Source organism: Odocoileus virginianus, unplaced genomic scaffold, assembly GCF_023699985.2.
Source record: "Odocoileus virginianus isolate 20LAN1187 ecotype Illinois unplaced genomic scaffold, Ovbor_1.2 Unplaced_Scaffold_1, whole genome shotgun sequence".
NCBI lineage: Eukaryota > Metazoa > Chordata > Mammalia > Artiodactyla > Cervidae > Odocoileus > Odocoileus virginianus.
In genome coordinates this window covers 3,387,981-3,409,449 of record NW_027224263.1, presented here as the reverse complement: position 1 = coordinate 3,409,449, position 21,469 = coordinate 3,387,981, and the positions used below count along the sequence as shown (strand labels likewise).

General features: G+C 36.7%; 1 protein-coding gene across 3 annotated transcripts in view; it reads left to right on the top strand.

The window, feature by feature from the left end:
• The window catches only part of AMMECR1 (AMMECR nuclear protein 1), a 114,150-nt gene that overhangs the window by 57,848 nt on the left and 34,833 nt on the right, over positions 1–21,469 (top strand). The gene's annotated exons all lie outside the window — the stretch shown is intronic.

Sequence of the window (21,469 nt, the reverse complement as noted above, 5' to 3'; positions counted from 1 at the left end):
ACACTTTTATGTACTTCTGGAATTGAAGGGAGAACCTAAGAAGAAAGTGATGCAACAGCCTGACAGCATAATAATTCACATTCTCACTTTACCCAGAATTAACTGTAGCTTACTTATTTTGTTTCATCCAACACAAAGACAAAGTAGTGAATGCCTCATTACAGTTGTTAAAACTTTGTTCTTAATTTCTGAACTCAACAAAAAAGCTATCTAGCATGCCATCAGATTTTTTTAGTTCAAGTTTAGATTTCTAGCAAATTGTGTTCTAAAATTATTTCAAAAGAAGAAATTCCTTAAATAATAAGCTATTAGTAAAGGAATTTCCTGTTTTTGTTCATATTTCAGGGTGATTATCTGATGCAGTTTCTATAGTTGTAAAATGCACGGTATCTGTCCAACAGGAAATTGGTCCCTGTTGACTCTTGGTACTTGGGGCAAGCTGCTCAATCTCCAGTAGATAAAGCAGTGTTTACAGTAATTTATATACTTTATAGGAATGTTAGGGAGATGTCAGGGGAATGAAATGTCAATAATAATCAGTCACTGTGTTGCTTCAGGATTAATGTGGTAGAAGCTTCATTATTTTACTATAGAATTGCATCAATGCAGCTTATAATCACCAGTTATTAAAATGCTGGTAACTGAGTTTAGTATTCTTATATTTGAAGATGTAGCTCATAGCTACAGGGTTGTCTTAGCTTACACCAAAGCCCAGAAAGAAAGGGAAAGGATTGGAGGGTCACACTGATTCTTAGATTTTTACAGGTATTAGAAATGGAGTGTTTGGACTTGATTAACTAACAAATAACAGGCAGAAAAGGGATTAAAACACACATTCTGGAAATAACTACAAGATAGTACAAATATAAATCTAGGCATGTTAGATTTTCTTCCTGACATGAAATATCATGGACTCATTTTGGGACTTTAGCAAATTCTGCCAGTGACTATCTTTTTGGGACGGGTGCATAAAATTACCTTTTAAATAGTTAATGAAAGGCAATTATTATACATTTCCTAAAATAAGTTGTTATGAGGAATACTGGTTCCTTGGTATTGCTTGAAAAAAGAATTCTATGGCCAAATAAATTTTGGGAACACTAAACAACTTTAAACAGCTCTGCTCACTGCAGGATTTCTCAGAACCCTTTTATCCTCCCACCCTCTTATGTTATGCCGTTAGTGCTCCAAGGAACACATTTTCAGAAACAGAAGTATGTTATAAAATTTCCATTTTTCTTTAAAGTTGGGGTGTCCAAGTAGATAGTATACAAAACCTTTGTACTTTCAAATGAAACCGTGGCAGAAATCCCAGCATCAAACATTATATACTTTAGAAATAGTAGCAGTAACTGTAGTAGCAGTTTGTTTTTACTTTAAAAAAAATATGAAATTCTCTTGTGTACATTGATAAAAACGGATGAAAATATCCAATTTTTCTGAACTTGTGTATCTGTCTCCTAGGGCAATTACCAGAAGAAATACAGTATATTTTTTCTGACAATAATATGATTCTGAATTAATCATTCAAATAGTTGAACTTAGAAATTTGTATTTGTACATATACAAATGCAGTCTATTACTCTTCCTGTTTACTTTTCAACTTCTTCCCCATGGTTCTGTACAACTTGCTGAAATCATATACAGCACATTAGAGAGAGATGTGTGTTTGTGTATGTATATACACACATACATACCTGGTCTTCTCATTTTTGTTGGACTTAATTTCTTTTTTTGCTTAATATGATTGATAATAAGAATGAAGTTATTTGGAAGAGAGGAACAAAGAAAACAAGTCTCAAAATACACAGTTGTTCTTTTTTCTGGATTCATATTAGAGTCAAAACTGTGGTGTCGTTTTTAAAAGTGGCATAGGGCACTTATCATTTCTACATGCTGCTGTTATTAGTGGTATTTATAGCTCCTGTTTTTTAAGAACTTACTACACGTCAGATACTGCAGAGGAGCTTTATATGCATGGTGCTCACAGCAACTCTTAGGTATTAATATCCACATTTTAAAAACAGGGAAACTGAGATTTAGAGAATTTAAATAATGTACCCAATCACACATCTAGTAAGTGGTAGAAACAGGATTCAAACCCAGGCTATCTGACTGCAAAGTGCAAGCCCTTAACTACTACATTTAAGATAAGATAAAATAAAATTTTCTGAGAATGTATGTTTTGCAGCTTCCTGGTGAAAATAATGAACTTGAAGGCAGGTTCCTATAAATTATTTAATCATGGGTCAGTAATTCTTCAAGAATTCTAGTTAGCAGTTAAGACTGAAGTTTAGAACATTATTTCAAATTTCAGAAAATCCATAGATGGGGTTATAAAAAGTATATAACTCATGGATGCATAGACTAGTTAGAAAATTGACTTGGATTAATATTGTATAAAAGAATAATGCTTTTTACAAAAATATACTATCATATGAAATGAAATCATGTTCTTTGCCTGTATGTAAATTGTGGGTTAGACTCCAAGAAGAATACAATTCTTTTGAACATAACAGTTGGTAATTCTTCGAGTCTGGTCTTTCAGTCTTAAAACCTATATATAAATCATAAAACTTAAAAATGGAATCAAATGAATTTAGTATGTTTGGAATAAAAGAGAAAGGAGAGAACAAAACCAGAAATAGTGAAATTAAAGACTCATCAGGTATAGGTGTCCTTTTTAAAAAAATAGGATATCTGGTAACTCACTGTTTTCATCTGTGACTAGATATTACTCAGTGTTCTTCATGTTACTCAGCTATACTTTTTTGTATTGTAAAATATGCATAGCATAAAATTTACTACTTAATTTTAAGTGTGTAGTTCTGTGGCCTTAAGTACATTCACATTGATGATGCAACCATCCACCATTCATCTCCAGAACTTTTTTATCTTCCCTAACTGAAACTCTGTACCCACCAAAGTCTAACTACCCATTTCCCCCTTCCCAAACCCCTGACAGCCATCATTCTAATACTTTCTGTCTCTATGACTCTGATTCTTCTAGGTACCTCACATAAGTGGAAGCATACCATATTTGTCTTTTTATGACTGGCTTATTTCATTTGGCATAATGTTTTCATGGTTCACCCATGTTGTAGCATGTGTTAGAATTTACTTCCTTTTTAAGGCTAAATAGCATTCCATTATATGTATCTTCTACATTTTGTTCATTCATCCATGCATGAAAACTTGGATGGCTTCTACTTTTTGACTATTGCACATAATGCTACCATGAACATGGGCATGCAAAAACCTGTATGAGTGCCCTTTCTTCTTTTCAAAAGCTAACCATTATAGAAGATAGTGATCTAGTTTGTTTGTGGTCCCTTAATCTCTAAATTCTAAGTGTAAGAAAAGTGACCAGGTACTTTGTAAATGAATGCCTAATCTGCATTAAGTTTTTATGTATAAATATACTGCTTTAAAATTAAAATACTTGTCATAGCCCAGTTTTATGTTCTTCTAATTAAAATTTCAATTTATTGTAGACTGAAATAAGACCTTATACATAGGCCGAGGATTTCTCCCAGTTGTAAAAATACATAGTTCCTATGTAGCAGGAAAACTTTGTGAGAATTATGTCATGGAACTATTAAGTAGACTACTATTTCCTTGACCTGGGTAAAAGCAGGAAAGATTATAGCAAGTAAGAAGCAGGACGGAGAGCTCAGAATTACTGATAGAAGTTTATCCATGGTGAAATTAAGATTCACAAATTAGTATATATATTAGTGGTCAAAGCGTCAAGGTAGAAATATTCTTTATCCCTATTGAAAAAGAATAATTTCTAGCATTTATCAAGCTAGTTGCATTAGTGGCTTTTACATGTTAGAAAGCAAAGACAAATTTATTTCCCCTTTTTCAGTACTTAGATTATATAGTTTTATAAAAGGAGAATTACAATTAGTATAGATGAACATAAACATCTCAGTTGAAGAAAATTCCTTAAGATCTTAGTTAATAAATTGTTCAGCGAAGTGTAGGTCTATTTCTTTATGTAAATTCAAGTTGATAGTAATTTTTCTAGAATATATAAGTGATTAATAGATGTGGTCTTACTTCATAAAACAGGAATATGGCCTATTGTCATGCTTAAAAGGCTATCTTTCTTTTCTTCTCCTTTACTTGGTTGTACTTAGATGGCTTGGCAATGAAATAATTATGCAGGTGCAGGCAGTGTCTGGAAGTTGATTCAGAACTATACTACTTTATTGCACTGCTTAATTCTGAGAAAATAGCAAGGGAGGTTTGTTCTTTCTAGGGAATAGGGTGACCATATGAAAGCTGATGTGTTTTGCTTTGTGTGAGAGAATGTGTGTGTGTGGGTGGGGCGGGGATGAGAGCGAGAGGATGATTTTTTGTTTACGTGTTGCAAGTGTTCACTTACTATTAGGCTTTTTGAGATACTGCAAATAGCTAACAACCTACCTGATTGCTTTCAAAGGTCCTGGCTAGATTGGGTACTTTTGGGTAAGTAGATTCATTGTAAGCCAAATTTGCTTTTATATTTTGGTGGTGTAATCTGGCATTTTTCTAAAGCAGTATGAGTTTAAAAGCATTGTAAACAGCATAATTATATTTTCCCCCTCAGGGGGACAGACTCTTTTGTGATCATTCTTATTCTTGATTATTGTAGGTAACTAGACTTGGGTCATTGTGAACAATTAGTTTAAACAAGCTCCCCAGTTCCTCATGGTAGCATCACTGGGATTGATTTTCCTTATGAAAAAAAAAAAAAGCTGTAAATGAGTCACTTCTGACTATACCCTATTGTCAGTGAAGCTCATTCTGGAGATGTTAAGGCCAGACTGTTTTTGGCAAGTGCCTGTGGCACGGCTCTTGGCTAAAATATGGTTTTTTGAGAGAGAAATTAGATGTATCAAAAACACTATGCAAAATTATCTTAATTTATGATCTACATTTTGTTACCCTTTACAAATGGTAGCATGGCTTGAGTACTAAAATTTATGCCTCATTTGTTAGTTTCAGTGTATAAATTACCAAGTGAGAAATTGTCAGATTTTATAAGCATTTAATTTGAGGTGTAGTTTGGAACCTCGGTTGCTATATGCCCTTTACTCAAAATTACCCATAGAATAGCACAGCTAAATATGTCAAATCTGGAATCTTCACTTTAGCCACTAGTTTAATGCACGCCTTCATTATTCCATGGTTGTGCTAATGTGCAGAGATGTGGCCAAAAACTGGGCAAGAGAATGTGGCAGGAGAAACCAAACAGCAAGAACCATTCTCAATATGGGTGATGACTCCTGAATTATAGAGACTTGTCTGAGGTCATATAGCACCTACTGCCACAGAAATTAAGTGTATTGAGTGTATCAGATTCTAATTCCTTATCACATCTTCCAGATCTTCAGAGTCTCCAGTTGGAATCTCTGCTTCCTTAAGACACAGGCACAATGCCTTTGGGTCAAAAATCAGTAAGAAGGTGAAGGTGTGAGAGAAGCTGAAAATTGGTGAAGGTGTGGGAGAAACTGAAAATGGTGTTTTGCTCTGTCAGAGCTCTTGGTTTTTGTGTTTCATAAGGAGAGGGTAAACGAGAAGAAATCGAACATATTCTTGCATCTATCTGTAAACTTTACCCCTTTGCTCTTAAAAGGCTGCTTTTTTTCCCTTTAATTATGTTTAAACAGTTCATCCCGTAAATCTAGTCTAAATTTTGCCTTAGGAGTTGATAGTATAGTAGGAGAGATAAGTTATATAAATAATTACAATCCTAGGTACAAAGTGATTTTTGCCAAAGCGTCAGAGGAAGTCTTACTGGATAAATGGACATTCTACATCTGTAATAAAAGAAGAAGTGTATTTAAAGCAATTTATGAGATTATTTAGTCCACTCCCAGTTCACTCTGAGTAAAAGCAAAACACTATACCACTTTTTGGTTTCTTTTTTCCTGTGTGGACAAAAGTCCAAATTATAGGGATGTGTGTAAATTGTTATTATCAAAGTGACCATATACAAGGTATTGGGTATTCTGAGAGATTTTACTAACAAATATTTTAAAGGGAAAGGGAATGAACTTACTATGGAAAAAAAGAAAACCTCAGAAACAGAGTACACACACACACACACACACACACACACACACACGAAAAAAAGAAAACCTCAGAAACAGAGTACACACACACACACACACACACACACACACACACACGCTCTTCACCAAAGAGTGTCTAGAACCAGTTGGAATATAGCACTGATGCTTGGCAAATGAAGAAAACTAAAAGTTAATAGTTTAGATTGCACTTTCCGTTTGTCCCATTAAATTCATGTTTTGTTCCAGTCCAGTAAACTGATATCTACCTCCTTTCCTGAGACTCACTGCTTGAAATATTCTTCATTTTTGGGGGGGTGAAAGACTGAAGTGGTAAAGATAAATTAGAACACAAATATTGTATGAAATTAGTGTCATATTAGATGTGGTCTAAAATCATACCATAGGCATTTAACAATATATTTACTTTTGTCTGAACATTTTAAAAAATAAATATTGGGTCTACTTATAAATGTCTGAAGTATTTAAGTCATTAGGGCATGAATAAACAAGAGGGTAGATTTGTATCTTAGTGTTCTGGAAGAAGAAGATGCTAACACCAGTGTATGCTCAAGGTGATTATTCACGTCTAGAATATCATGCAAATAATATACACTTACCTCTCTAAGGGACAATGTTACTAGTTATTTGAGTACTCTAAAATAATTGAATGTTGAAGTTTGGGGGAAGCAATTTCATATTAAATTTTTAGCTATTATTTTATGAGTGTGAGCAAATACTTGTTAAAAGACTTCCTTAATAGGCAAAAGAAACAACCCTCTTCAGTGATCTTTGCCCTTCCCTCTAACTTTCAACTACCTCAGATGTGGATATCTGAAGTAGTAGCCTTTGGAAAACATTTTCCTTTTCATTATTGATAACAATTTGGTGTTCTTAACACCTAAACACTTAATTGTTAGCCCTTTATCTTACATTATAAATATATTTGTTTTAGAAACAATTTCCAGGTTTTTTTTTTACATTCTCCCTTACTTTTTAAATAAAAAGCAAGCATTCAATATGTCTTATGATAGGTACATTTTCTGAGCTGCTTCTTGTTAATGAAATTAATTAAAACACCCATAGTATATAACAAATAAAATAGACATCAACAAATGATAACAAAAAAATTCTACTGGAATAAGAATTTCATAGGTGCTAAGGATTTTTAAAGGTGAGAACTAGTATTTAATAACTTCTATTGAGAATGTACGTCTAATCATTGTTAATATCAAATATAGCTTTTCAGTATGTTTAAAATTTAAAAGTGAAGAAAATTCATTAGATTCATAAAGTATAGATTTACAGTTGGTCTCATGTTCAGAAAATTTTTAAATTAGTTTCACAATTTTACTTCAGCCCATGAAGCTATCTTGTAAATAAATATATGAAAACCATAGGCTTCATCATTCAAATCAGGTTTAGCAGGTTTTGTCCTGTTTTTAAGCCTCATTTTTAAAATTTATACATTGAAGTGCTAACTCTTGTGTCCTTTCTAGTGGTGAAAGAGAAGATTAGAAAAAGTCATAAAATAAATCCTTCAGAAGCTTTAATTAAAGGGATTGCCCAGAACTCAACTTCCTGTTCCTATACCTGACTACTTTTAGGACTGCTTTATATGTTCCACAAAGCTGTTTTAAAAGGCTGCCATTTCACTAAAGATGGGGGAAAAAGAAGCTCCCTTAAATTCTTTAGGCTGCTTTAAATCTAAGTCATTCTTCAGAATGCCCTTCTGCTGCTCCTTGGCTAAGGGGGGTGGATTGATTTGCTTACCTAAGTAGGGAGAAGGCTGCTAAGCCTTGGAAATGAGTGGAGCTGCATTACAATATTATGAAGAACAATAAATAACCCATACACTGTGGTTAGACTGATATTGCTAATGAGGTCACAGGTTCAATCCCCATTTGGGCCACTTGGCTTTGTTTTGCTCTGATTGACAGCCTGCACCCTAGACCCTGGGCAGTGGATTCCAAGGGACTTCAGACAAGAACATATGGGTGATTCAGTACCACACCCCAAACCTCAGCATTGTCTCAGCATTTGAAACATGCCACACTTGGAGTACCCCAGACTGAACCCAATCTCAGAAATAGGTGTCTGCGCTTATTCGCTTAGTTGTGTCCGAATCTTTGTGACCCCATTGATTGAGCCTGCCAGGCTCCTCTGCCCATGGAAATTCTCCAGGCAAGAATACTGGAGTGGGTTGCCATACCCTCTTCCAGGGGATCTTCCCAACCCAGATATCGAACCCAGGGTCTCCCACGTTGCAGGCTGATTCTTTACCGTCTGAGCACCAGGGTAGCCCAAGAATACTGGAGTGGTAGCCTGTCCCTTCTCCAGAGGAACTTCCCAGCCCAGGAATCGAACTGGGGCCTCCTGCATTGCAGGCAGATTCTTTACCAGCTGAGAAGCCCAGAAATAGTTAATACTAAGTCCAATAATAATTGCTTTGACTGTCAAAAAAAAAAAAAAAGAATGTTCAAAATGTTAGTTTCTTTTCAAAAGCCCTCTGAAGGGAGCCAGTGTGTCAGTGGAAAAAAGAGGTTTTAAGAGTAGTGGTGGGACCGAGAACAGAGTTTGGGTTTCAACAGGCCTGAAAATGCTGCGGACAAAAGGGGAGATCTCTGGTTTGATCCCTGGCCTCAGAGAAGTCTGGAGAAATTGTGTCTTAGTTCCTCTTTCCTGAATTTCCACCTCTAAAAACGAGTAGTGACTGGGAGTGGGAGCCATCTCAGATAATAGTGGATTTCAGCTGAAGCAACTCTTAAGCACTTCAGTGGTAAATGGATGACCATGTTAAATTCACAAGGTTATAAAGACATGTTATAAATGTAAGTACTCCTTTTTAAAAGACAGTTTTTGAAAAGACTGCCTTTTAAAGTTGTCATCTCTGGTGTATTAAGATGTTCCCATGCTTCATGCATCAGCTCAGTAAGGTGTACGTCTGCTGTCTAAGCATCTGTGCCCTCCCATGCTGTTGCATCGTCCTCGTCATAGCTTTTGTTATTGCTTAGAACAGCACACTTAGCCCATCAGAGAATGGACACAGACTTACCCATTGGCATGACTAAACTCTCCTCATTTACTGTTGGTGGCTCAGATGGTAAAAAATCTGCCTGGAATGCAGGAGACAATCCAGGTTTGATCCCTGGGTTGGGAAGATCCCCTGGAGAAGGGAATAGCTACCCACTGCAGTATTCTTGCCTGGAGAATCCCATGGACAGAGGAGCCTGGTGGGCTACAGTCCATGGGGTCGCAAAGAGTTGGACATGACTGAGCAACTAAGATACACTATACCCGTGACACAAAGACCCTTTCTGCCTACCCATCTTGTCTAGAGTAAAATCAGAGTCATTCCAAAGCCTGTATTTCACTTAGAATTAAGTTCACGTTCTAAAGTGCCACCATTCTTTGTCTGCCCTTTCCTCTCCCCTCAGTTCCTATTCCCATCCTTCTTCAAAAGCACAGCATCCCAGGCCTTAACCTCACACTCCAGCCGTGTACACTCCCGCTTCCCAAATGTAGTCTTCCGTGTCTCTGTGGCTTTTGAACATTTTTTCCTCTGCCAGCCACACCTCTCTCCATTTCCAGCCAGTCCACTCCTCCTCATCCTTCAAGATTCAGCTTGCTCATTACTTCCTCTGTGAGATTTCCTAGACACTCGCTAGCAAAGTTGGTCCATCTCTGTGTTCCCGTGGTACTTTGTTCAGGCCTCTATTAGAACACTGAACACATTGACTTGCAATGATTAGCTTTACATGTTTGTCTCTCTGTTTTGAAATCGCTCTCAGTAGTAGTTTACCAAGCCACATCAAAGCAGATCAACAGAAACCAGGCTCATGACTTTGGAGCAACTTCCCTTGATCCTAAGAACCATTTTTACTCTCTTCCCTTTCTGTCTGCTTCTGTTAGCTTAGGTTTGTCACCTTCTCTTGCTGCCGGTGTACTTGAGTTGGTAGGAGTTGCCAACGCTGATTGGTAGTGAGAGGGGTAGTTTAAGGCCACTTGGAGCTAGACTGAGGCAGAAGACAGGGATCCTTACCCAGTACACTTTAGAAAGCAGGTTAACAAAGTCAGTCTTGTTGTAAGTGCTATAAGTGACTAAATTGATGCTCACCGTGGAACCATAGAGCAGGAAGGCATCCTTAGAAGTCATCTAGTCCAACCCCCATCAGGTACTTTTATCTCTCTTAAAGTCTCCCAAGAAATGGGCATCTAGCTTCTATATGAACCTCTCCATTGACTTAGAACTCGCTCCAAGTAGTCATTTCATTCTCAAACACCTCTAAACCCACCACCACAGCTCCAGTTACCACATAGTTTGGGTTGAAGTGCCAGAAGTCAGAGATTGCCTGTATTTAGCACTTTATCCTTTATAGAAAGCCACATTAACCAACAGTGGTTAAATTTTCCCTCTGAGTAATGGCTGAATCTTCAGAAGTTTAGGAGTGGTTAAGATACACAGCTTTACAACTGACTCCCATCAACCCAGTCATAACAATTTTCACTGGCTCCTTATTGAAACCTTTGAAGCTGCTACCACTGCATCTTCTCTCACTGCCTATGTTAGACTTCTGAAATTGGCTGGGCCAGACAGTCCCCAGATTCCAAGATAGAACTGGCACTAGAAATTTTAGTACCCCCAACAATTTATCACAGAAAATTCTGTGAGAGTTAGAACACAAATCTTCTGACATCACCAGAGACTGTCACTACAATTTTCACAAAAGAAGGTATCCATAACAGCATGTAAATTAATTTATTTTCGTTTTATGTTAAGAAGCATACAGTCTCAAGGCACCCCGTTATAATCATTTTGTAATGTAATGTCTCACTCTCAAGTTATCTGCCTTGGGTCAAGTTTTTGGCATGTTTACATAAAATGAAGAATGCCCTTCGAGTGATTCAACCAAAACTACAGGTGTAACAGGATACCAGTATTGAGAAGCCTGAAGTAAATGCATATATATATATATATATATATATATATATATATACACACATATATATATATATATATATATATATATATATATATATATATATACTCCCATGAAAGCTTCTTAAAGCTATTTGTTCTGCTAACTGAGCTGGTAGCCCCTGGTCTCAGCTAACATGGAAAACAAACACTGAATAATTTTTCATTCAGGGACTCAGTTTCTTAACTCAGTATCCCCCAAATCTCGCTTACACCCTCAGCCTGTTCACTGCAGTCTTACGCAACTCCTCCTGGGCTCTTTCCTTTTAGAATCCTGTGGTGCAATGTCTCCCTCGTGTGCTCTTTTTCTTCACAACCGTCCTCTCAGTTCAGTTTGTGTTCTGAACTCCTCCCATAGTCCCATCAGAATGGATCATTCTCTCGGGGATACACACTTCCCAAGCTTTGATTTCTCTCTGTGCAATATTTGCATTTAACATCAGCCAGTTTCCATGGAACGCTGGTTCAGCCTGCAGGTTTCTAGCCAGGCATAACCCACTGGATTCTACTATGACTTTTGAAGGGTTTGGGGAAGGCTTCACCATCAGGGACTGAAGATAAAAAGCCCTGGTTTTGCTCTTCTCCACAGTCCATCAAAAGGGAGACATTTTGGAGGGAAGAAATTAGTCTGTTCCTTGGAAATTATAATTAAGGAAACAAATTTCAAATTTCTAGATGATTTGGGCCAAATTTACTGCCGTGGTTTTCATTTTTCTAATTTGAAGTTCCTTAGGGCAACTTATAAAACAAGAAACAGCTATATAAATAAAGGACAAATATATCCATGACTGACATTTTTCTTATATTAATAAAAAAGGAATTTCAAAAAGGAACTGTATGTATTTGGTCATGGACTCTATCAGTTTTACCAGACTTAGATTTCTTATGATCATAGGGTTTAAAAAGATAAAATGTTGCAGATTGTGTCTCTTTTTTAGTGCAGCTGAATTCAGGGATCTAAGTATTTTGAAGACAGGGGTGCATTACCTTTTTAAAATTTTGAGGTAAATGGTAATAAAAGCTTAGAATCATAGGCTTTGTGCATATCTTCTGTTTTTGCCCCTAATCTACTTAATTTTTTTTCTTTTTCTGAAACAAATAATACATTGTTGGAAATCTGTTTTCAGAAGAGGTTTTTTTAAAACAATATAAAATTTTTCTTCTGTAAAGGAAGATACTTTTCAAAATGTATATTCACATACTGCCCGTTAACTCTAAGCTTACTGTCACTGTTGGTTGTTACATTGTCCATGTCACATGTTTCTTACTAAGCTTTCAAGAATTTTGCAAGTTTAAGAAGTTGTCATTTCACATATTCAAGACCCCCCCCATACCAGAGACTCTTCATGGCAGGCAACATGGCAAATTAATGATGCAGTGGAAGAGAAACCAGTAAATGGCTAGGGGATGCCAGGTCAGAAATTAGTAGTGTATTTTGTCTTTGGGATGTCAGTGAGGCTAAACAAGACATTTAAGTGTCACTTGTAGGCTTACTTCATAGGCCAAAGAGGTGGGAGGAAAGGGTGATAGGGGGCCTGGTAGAGCAGAAATTCTGAGGAATTGTTTAATGTCAGAGTTGATTGCTGCTGTTCTGTCTCTTGCCTTAGGTGTATTCCATTTTAAGTTCAAGACTAAGAAAGCCTTTCAGAAGGAAAATTGAAACATTTCAAAGCAAATAAATTAGTAAACATTCATGGCTCTCCAGTTTCCCGTGGCAGATTCTGTCTTCTGTTTCCCAAAGGAGTCGCCTAGGGTTTTTCCCAAACTCTCCTAGTTACTGCTGCTGCACTTGTGTGCTCATTACATACTGCTTGGTGCCTCAGTTAGAGAGACTTGCTTTATCTTGCCTTGCAGTGTCCTTAGTTTCTTGCTTGATTGTCTTCCCTACCTAGATGGGTAGTTCCTTGAGGATGTGGGGTAAATTTTTCACATCTTTGCATCCCTTAAGTGGCTGTGGGGAATTAGGCATAGATCAAAATAAATGTTTGAATAAAAGCATTCAGATCCGTTAGTATAGTGAAGTAATTGTTTACTTAGGTGGATAAGGTAATTAAAGAAAATGTTAGAAGCCTATGCAAGGGAAGCGAGAAATGAAGATTAAAGCGTCTCTGAACATGTAAACCATAGGACAACAAAATTATTTTGTAAAGGCAGCTTACTTTCATGTTTAGGAATGAACCTAGATATAACCTATGGTGAGGCATATCTGTATTTTGTTTTCTATTTATAATTTTAAATCAAGGAGTTTTTTATACATTATTTGCTTTATAATTGCATCAGTTGTCATTTAATAAAGGATGGGAACACAGTTCTTATGGGAGACTTTTTAGGTTGATACAATATTTCAATATCCTAGTTGCAGCTGTTAAGTTTTGCTATTATAAAGTGAAACAACTGAAATAAAAAGTTTACAAATGCTCCATGGCAAAACCTATATATACTAATTCTAAAAATAAGATGATTGAGAAACAGAAATAGCCTGAAGAAAGGAAACGGGAGTGATATTTAACATCCTATATATTACCTGTAGTGCACAATTGCAACTTATAAGCATTTGGTGCCACAAGGCTGCTTACTAGAATTGTTTCATGAGGGACATTTTATTTGCAGTGGCATTGCTATCCATGTATTTTTAAAAAATCCTCAGAAATGGCCATTTCTGTGAAGTTTTACTTGTAGTTTCTAGTTGTAAAAAGGTTTCAGTGAGCAGGTGATGGTTTGTCAGAAATGATCTTTCTGTGACAGCTGGACACTTTAGAGGGATGAAAGTTTGAGGTGAGCAGTCCCAGGTCATGTCTTCACATTGTGCCGTTTTTGTTTTTTTTTTTTGTATCTAGTTAAATATGCTTGAATCTGTTAATGGATGAAACCACACAGAAGGGCTTTGTTGACGAAGAAATAAAACTTGAATTCAACAGACAAAACTGTATCCCACCCCCTCTTTCCCAAAGAAGACGACTTGGGCTAGGGACTGCGACAACATTTTGATCATTGTGTTCAGCAAGTTCAAAAAAGTCCTCTTGAGGGATATGACCTCTAAGGGCTCCCATCTGTGATTTATCTGTGGGAATATTTGCTCCAGAGTGGATCCCACCCTACTATGAGCCCAACTTTCCTTGTCATTCCCCCTACAATAAATACTTTGCAGTATTTGTCTGTGTAACAGATAAACAGTTTAGGGATTAAATAGAATGCAGTGGGGAAAAAAGAAGTCTTTTTGACATGCATTTGATAGGAATGTGTTAATTTCAACAAAACATCTGGTATTTAAGAAAAAGCTGTGAATGCAGGACATTTGAGGGGGTTATGGAAGGAGAAGGGATTTACTGTGCTTAACAATTGCCAGTAGTCATACCACTTCCAAGTTGTGATTTTGTCAGACTTGGAAATTAAGTGGGATCAAGTCTACTCAGCCCTTCAGTGGGAGAAGATCCAAATCCAGCTGCAGGAAGAACCAGTTACTGATTAAGAACTCAGCCTCTACCCAGTGTCTCCTTGCTAGTTTTAATTAATTTGCTTCATATTGCCCTTTTTAATTTCTGGGTTAAAAAAAAAAAAAGACTGCCTTTGTGGCTTACTGGTTGAACTTGTCCAGCTGAATCTACAGTAAAAGGTCTTTCTTCATTGGCATTATTTTACTACAGATTTCAGTGTTCTTACTGTTCTACTTATTTTCTTAATAAAGTAATTCAAACTTAGAATAGTTACTATAGTTTCAAAGCTTGATTGAAAGATGCATTCAGTATTTCCTCTAAATAAGCAGCAATTATAACAGCAGAGCTGTAGTTAAAGATAGAATTTATTATAAATCCTGATAGTCTTGCTTTTTAGTTACATCAGGCTGAAAGAAGGTTTATTCAGTTCAATTCCACATTTACTGAGCACTTAACTCAGTACGATACTGTACCAGGTACTGTGGGGCTACAAAGGTGAACAATATGTGATATCTACCCGCCATGAGCTTGTAGTCTTATAAGAAAGATGTTTGGTGATGGACAGGGAATCCTGGTGTGCTGCAGTCCATGGGGTTGCAAAGAGTTGGACATGACTGAGCAAATGAAATGAAACTGAAAAAAAAAAGAGAGATGGACAGGTACACAAAAGAACAATAAGGAAGAAAGTGTAAGTTCTATTTAGATGTATAAACAACACTACTGAAAGTAAGAAGAATTAGTTATGGTTGGATAGACTGGAGAAGGTTTTACAGAAGAACTGACATTTAAGGCGAACCTCTGCAGACATTTAAGACTCCATTTCAACATTCAAAAGTGAGGATGTGGAGAACGTATGCATTATGTGTCCAAAAAAACTTCCTGAGCCAAATGCAAGGAGGCAGAACAGTGTGTATGTTGTTTGGGGCAGAACAGTAAAGTAACCTTGTGTGGCTTGAGCTCCAGTGAGGACAATGGGAGAGAAAATGATAGACCGGGGCTGGAATTTTTTTCTAAAGGCATTAAATTTCCATTGAAAAGTTTTCAGCAGAGTAAGAGGGTCATTCGGGATGAGTTGGCTGCTTGTACATAGGATGGAGTGAAAAAGATAAAGATGAGAGACAGAATAGTGCAGAGGCTAATTTTAAATATTCTAAATGAGATATGTTACAGGCCTGAACTAGATTAGTAGCATAAAGGATGTAAAGAGACATATAACAGAAACATGGTAGTGCTAGAACAAGATGAGGCTGTATGTGGGGAATAAGGTAAAGGGAAGAGTTGATGATGGCTCTAAAGGTTCTTTCTAATGTGATGGGGAGATGGCACAGTTACAAGTGATAAGCAATGCAGGAAAAGGCACATGTTTGACACATTGCTTATAGAAGAGTTGTTTTTAATGTTATCGTAATTTTGGCTTTAATCTTAGGTTATCTTTTTTCCTGAATTTGAGCATTGAAGACTTTTTAAATTAAAATTTTATTGAAAATTGTTTAAGATATGGTAGTGAGAGTGAAATATACTATTTAATATATTCTTATATCATTGTCTTACTTCTGTTTTCTTCTGGTTCTTCTGGAGATATAATCACCACACAGCACTTTTTAAGATTAGGGTGTACAGCATCATTGTGACTTGACATACATACATACATCATGAAATGATGACCACAGTAAGTTTAGTAAACATCCATCATCTCATATAGATACAAAAGAAACATTTTTTAAAATTTTTCCCTTGTGATGAAAACTCTTAGGATTTACTTTCTTAACAACTTTCATATAAAACACACAGCAATGTTAATTATATTTGTCATGTTGCACATTACATCCCTGGTCCTTATTTATCTTATAACTGGAAGCTTGTGCCTTTGACTGCCTTCATCCAATTCCCCCTCCTACCCCTCACCTCTGGCAACCACAAATTTCATTTTCTGTCAGTTTGTTTTTGAAATATAGTTGTCCTACAAACAGTGTTAGTTCCTGCTGCACAACATAGCAATTGGATATTTTTATACGTTTCAAAATGATCACCACAAAAAGTCTAGTTTCTATCCATCACCCTACAAAGATACTACATAATTATTGACTATATTTCCCACATTCTACTTTTTATTCCCATGAGTCATTTATTTTGCAACTGGAAGCTTATACTTTTTAATCTCTTTTGCTTTAAAAATATATGCATTATTATATTAGATAGTAGTATTATTTAATATATTATTTTATGTAAAGTCATAGTAAAGAAAATAGAGGAACAGGATCCTTGATAACATTATTTTCTTTTAACTCATGCCACAAAGAGAAGCTTAGAAAATAAAAGATAATTTTTATAGGCTACACTTGCTTGAAAAAAACATTGATGTTGTAACATTTGTTAAAGTACAGCTAAACCCTCAAAATTCCTTTTCTAACCAAATATACATTTTGTGGATGAGAAATCTATAAAGAAATAAATGTTTGTAAACACTGAATGGTTGTTATGGAATTTAAATATCTGTGCTTATTACCTAAGAATGTCTGGGTTTCAGGGCTGAATTAAAATGTATTCCAGGCTTCCTTAAATGTAAACAGCATGTCTTTTGATTTGTCTAGGACAATGGAAACTGACTGAATTTTGTACTATGATAAAAGTCAGCATCTTCTCTTCCATCTATTTAGCAATACTTCTTGGTAATCTTTTCTCCTTTGGGGAACTTTCCAGATGTTTTGTGAATATGATTCCAATTTAGAAGAATTGTTTTTATATTGTAGCTGACTGATGTCCTAACTCTGAAACTCTTAGACTAGTGTAACTCTATCCAAGGGGTCTTCTCCAATGCGTGTAGGAGTGCTCTGTGACACTTTGGCTTCCTTGACTGGCCTAGACTCTCAAAGCTGCCTGTGGGGGCAGTTTCCTGGAGTCAATGAATCCATCCCCTATTGCAGTAATTTCCATTAACAAAGAAAATAACATTTCCAGGTATCCGGGGTCACTGAGTTTGAGCAGTGTTCATATAGTGCAGTAAAAATGAACAGCTAGTCCCACAAGATTATTTAGATGATTCCTTAGGAACAAATGTCGACTTGTACTTTCTGAAAGGAAAAGAAGCCCTGAAATTTAGTGAAAATAACAGGGTGGTTGCTGTTGTACATGTTGTTAAAAGAATCATTTTCAAATAAAAGATTGTGAACATTTATTTTTATGCTAATATGTTGTAATAGTCTAGCATTAAGTAGTGAAACAGCCTCAGACAAGTGTCCAATCTGTATTATGACTACATTTATTTCTTAATTTTTCTTTAGAAAATTAATCACCAATGGTTAGTTTTATCTGGGTATGGATTATGCCTCTTATGATCTCCCATGGAAAAACCCTCCTAAAGCAGAACTTTCAGCTACCTTACTCGGGCCTAGTAGTTGACTTGTGTCTTGTGTTTGCTGACCACCTTAAGTATTTGCCTATTCTTCAGTTCAGTCACTCAGTCATGTCTGACTCTTTGAGACCCCATGGACTGCAGCACGCCAGGCTTCCCTGTCCATCACCAACTCCTGGAGCCTACTCAAACTCATGTCCATCGTGTTGGTGATGCCATCCAACCATCTCATCCTCTGTCGTCCCCTTCTCCTCCTGCCTTCAATCTTTCCCAGCATCAGGGTTCTTTTCCAGTGAGTCGGTTCTTCGCATCAGGTGACCAAAGTATTGGAGTTTCAGCTTCAGCATCAGTCTTTCCAATGAATATTCAGGACTGATTTCCTTTAGTATTGACTAGTTGGATCTCCTTGCAGTCCAAGGACTGTCAAGAATCTTCTCCCAACACCACAGTTCAAAACCATCAATTCTTTGCTGCTCAGCTTTCCATGGATGTGTCCAACTGTCACATCCATACATGGCTACTGGGCATAATTTAAAAAGTAAAATTCTCATTTAAAAAGACTCACAAGCTTATGGTATCTGATTGTAGATGCTTTTGAAACTGTGGACCCTCTTTTTCCTCTCAGTTTGGCACTGATATAGAGACTGACACAGATGATCAAGCCACTAGATAAGGAGACCTATGTTTTTTTTTATTTCATTGAAGTATCATTGACTTACAACATTGTGTTAGTTTCTGGTGTACAGCAGTGTTTTACTTATCCACACACACACACATATTCTTGTGTGTTATTGTTTATTACAGGATACTGAATGTAGCTCCCTGTCCTGTACAGTAGGACCTTTTGTTTATTTTAGATTTCACATATAAGTGATATCACATGATATTTATCTTTCTGTCTGACTTCACTTAGTATGATAATCTCTAGATCCATCCATGTTGCTGCAAATGGCATATCATTCTTTTTTATGGCTGAGTAGTATTCCATATATGAAAGTGAAAGTGAAGTCGCTCGGTCGTGTCTGACTTTTTGTGACCCCATGGGCTGTAGCCTTCCAGGCTCAATGAAGTGTCACTCTCTCTAGTCAGAATGACTATCATTTAAAAAGTCTACAAATAAAACATGCTGGAGAGGGTGTGAGGAAAATCATTTTAAAAATAGAGTATAGATATTCTTGCCCAAAACCATTTCAGAGAATCTTTTCCCTATAAAATGTACTGGCTAGCATTCACTTTAATTGGAACACTGACCTATGATTATTTTATTCACTATTCTTGTGGGACACCTATCAATTTTAGTGTCCCAAAGTTTCTTAAGCAAACACATTTCATGGTTATGGTATTTTCAAAGTTTCTATAGAAACTAGAAATTTGGGAACCTTTTTTTTTTTAATCCTAGTGCTCTGATTTACAGTTCTGTGTATGAAAGGAGGAAGTCTTATCACCTCAACCCAAGTGAAATTAGTCAAGTACCCTTCCGTGATATGCTAGTTCTGCATGTCTTGTGCTTAAGGGAAACCAGTAGGAATCCAGGAGCTTACAGTATTATTAGAGTGGTCAGAGCTAAACTTGTGACAGGGTAACCTGGCCTCTCAGGCAGTGAGCCATGATCACCAGGGGAGCTGGAAGACTGCCCTGTGCTAGTGAAGTGAGAGCCAACATGGAGGTACGAGGAGTCACAGCCTCAGAAGTAACAGCCTCAGGAGTACTTCCTTTGGAAAGTGATGCTCCTTTGTCGTGCTTTCATTTGATATTTGTTTCACAATGACTGAATACTTAGCTTTCCCCAGGACTTTGTTGCTCTGCCTTTGATTACATTTGTTCTGGTGTGTAGGTGTCTAACCTAAGGGATGTACACTTTCTTTTTGTTGTTGTTCTTTCTCCCTCTGTTTTACAGCTAGATGTAACCTGAGGTATTAAAAGTCTGTGACTTCTTTAGATCAGACAGTAAGTGACTGAACTCAGTCGGAGACTTGGGCCATATTTCTGACTCAGTTATTAATGCTCTACCATAGGACTTGTACTCAGAGGTCTCTGAGGGTGACCACGACTGTAGGCAAGTAGCCTAGCAACACCAAAGTGGAAATCAGAGCTCCCAAATTCAAAATAATTGCAGGAAGTCCAGTATAATCAATAAAAATGAATATAATTTTCTTTTAAAATAGTTTGCTTGTTTTAATGACATAGGTAACCCCACATGGGCTGAGTATTATTAAATAAAAGTCTTCAAGAGATCTGCTTTTTCATATACACAAAAAATGTGTAATTATGATGTTACAGTGTTTGTAGATGGATAATTCTACAGTTCTGAAAATAGTTTCTCTTTCAGCAAGTCCTGTACTTCTCTTCCAACCTTAATTACAAAGTTGATTTGCTTAGAGGAGCAGACCCTTCTTTTCCTGTCAGCATAGGTCTGTTTGAATTAGCACAGAGTTTTGAATTAGTGGAGCTCAAATTAATGACGTTTTATTCTGTTACGAAGAGTTTGTTTTCCATCACTGATAATTATTTCCAGGAAAGTTAAGTCCACAGAAATATTCTCTCAGTTTCGTTCACATTGTTTACCGAAGTCTAAGAAGTGGCTTTTTGGTTACATGGGGGAGGGAGAGGCTGTGGCAGTAGCAAGGGAAAAAGAGGTGCTACAATCTGGTCTCTCAGATTTGTGAAGCAGCCTCTGAGCAGCATTCTAAACCAATATTATTTTTGTAAAAGGCAAACCAGACCTGGGAATGTGAAAGTCTAATGTGATTGAGGGAATGTATGCTGATGCATACTAATTCCTTAACCCCCATCAGCCCGGTGGGTTGTTAGAACGTCTCAGTTGAGCATTCTGACAGCCCCACAAATGGGACATCAGCGGTCCATCCATCTTCTCCAGAGTCAGCTCCTTTCCCTCTAGATCATTCTCATTACCTGTGAGAGTTGGTTTCCAACAAGTTTCCTTTTCCCCTTAGACACTTACTTACCTGAAATCTCACAGAGTAGGGTGAGAGTAGGCAGAGGATTTTTTTTTTAAGGAAAATTGTTTTTATTTGTGACCTGACGTCTGATTTCTTTCAGACCCTTGTTCATTTAGAGAGACTGTTATCTTGTGCTGCTTTCTTCTGTGCCTGCCCTGGCTGACTTGTGATTCATCCAGTTCATAAGATGTTCCTTTATAAGAAGGTGTCAAAGGCCTAAAAAAAGATGAGTAATATGGGCCCCTATATGTTCCAAACTATAGAAAAATAGTAATAATCACCACACAAACCTAAGAGGCCACTGAGCTCCTCAAGGTTGCAAGGCATCTGTGTTTTCCTTGGAGTAGGGAGAGGTCACTGAGATCAAAGTAACTCTGTAACTCTATCATGGGAGTAGATTATTATCTATTTATAGCAGTCTATGAGTTGTAGATTGAAAAATGTTGCCAAACTCTGCTGCACTGTGAATGCACAGTAATCTAACTAAAGACTCAAAACACCAGTTACCACCTTCTGAATGAGCAACATTTAATAGATTTAATGGATATTAAACCAAGGAAAACACACTTCAGTGGACAGTTCTTCAGTTCATGGATAAAAGGCTATTTAGAGTATAGGGGAATGTTGACTGTTTAATAAAGCACAATCAGTGGGGCCATTTAATATTTATTATATTGCCAATA